Source organism: Acartia tonsa, chromosome 13 (genome assembly GCF_053477335.1).
Source record: "Acartia tonsa isolate MP-2025a chromosome 13, ASM5347733v1, whole genome shotgun sequence".
Taxonomy (NCBI): domain Eukaryota; kingdom Metazoa; phylum Arthropoda; class Copepoda; order Calanoida; family Acartiidae; genus Acartia; species Acartia tonsa.
In genome coordinates this window covers 3,913,946-3,915,691 of record NC_137272.1, presented here as the reverse complement: position 1 = coordinate 3,915,691, position 1,746 = coordinate 3,913,946, and positions in this window count along the sequence as shown.

The following is a 1,746-nucleotide window of genomic DNA, read 5'->3' as shown; positions in this document are numbered from 1 at the left end:
ATTAGATCAAGGTAAGAACTGGAGTTCATTGTTACAAATTTTACAAAATTTGAAACTTGAGCCACATGAGAAAGTTTGCTTTTCTGCATATGTTTTATTTTGCAGCAAAGTTGCTCTTTAACTAGGGCATGATCATCCCTTCATCCATTAGAAGCTTAGTCACTCTATGCTTGCTCATACGAAAAAATATTCAAAACTTCTCATGTAAATTCTCATCAGTTTTGACAAATGAAAACAAATAATTTAAAATCTAAATATCTCTGACCTAAATGAGCTTACTAATGAAATTAAGTTATTTTTTAACAATACCATGCAAATCCTGTTTGTAGATATTGATAGCTCTGCTTTTGGTTGCCAAATTTGTTTTTGTTATTGTACAGTTAAGAAGGGTTGCAGCAAATGGTGAAGGTTTGAAAATTATCATTTTTCAAAGAGTTTTAATTGCAGTTACTTTAAAAAAACACATGTGTTTTGGATGTCTAGGGCGCTGTACACTCCATATTATTTAAATTAAAATTTTAATTAAATATCCCTATAAAAAAATTTTTTGGTGCAATTCGCGCGGAGTTTAACCACTAAATATTTAATAGTATTTCATTATTGGGTAGGTACCTTTTTACATTATTAAATTACCCCCCCCCCAAAAAAAAAAAAAAATTGTACCCCAGGGGTAAATTTTTTTTTTTTAGGGGGGGGGGGGTAAAAAATTTACCATTACCAACAGATTTCAGGGGGGGAGGTAATAACCAAGTGGGTAAAAATTTTGGGGGGTAAAAAAAATTTGCAATGCGCTTCACGTGCCATTTTACCCCCAAAAAACAAATTACCCCTCTTCAAAAAATTTTATCCCCCCCAAAGAAAAAAGCTTGGACGCCCCTGCTTTAGCCAAAAGTTTATTAATTTGTCCCCATTTTAAGAAGATCCTTGTACCAGCTTTGCATTCCCTGGCAAAAATCCTCTCCATCATAGTTGTACCAGAGTCCCCCAAAATATAACACTGCACCTCTGCTCTACAACTGAATTTGTTAGTTTGTCTGTCCATGATTTCTAGAAACATCGCTGTAAGTTATCATCCTGTTAGGAAATTTAGAATATTTGAGCCACCCTAATTTTACATAGGAAACAAACGTTTATAATCTTTCGCACAAGCTAACTCTTTTAATGTTAGACAAGATATTTATCGCATCGTATTATAGACAGCTTTCTGCGGATATTAAAATAAAAAATGTTTGTTAGCCCCGAGGTGTCTAAGGCTTGGGATGGCTGTGAATCAGTTCTACTCTGGCGGATATTAATCGGTTTTGGAGCAGTACTGGAAAACATCATTATCTATTTCAATTTCTAAAGTTAATTTTTTTTTCAATTTTGATATCAGACACATGGGCATGGGTCGGTAATAGTGTAAACAAATTACCCAAGGAGGGAGGGGACATTGATCTGTTTATTTCACTTGTTTTTAAATAACATTTTCTTATTCGTTGTCTTAACAACTTTGGGGACGATATTAATTTTTATTGGTTGGGTTATTAAGTTAAGTGTCCAAACGTTTTAACAACTAATTGTAATCTACAAGAAGGGTAATTTTGTGTATCAACATTGGTGATGTACTTAAATTTTCGGCCATTGTCTTAACCCTATAGATCCCTGCAAATTACCCCTCCCTTGACATAAATGTCAATGGACTAAAATACTAGCGGATTTGCCCCTAGCCTCTAGGGGCTTTGCCCCAAAAGGTTTAATCAAACT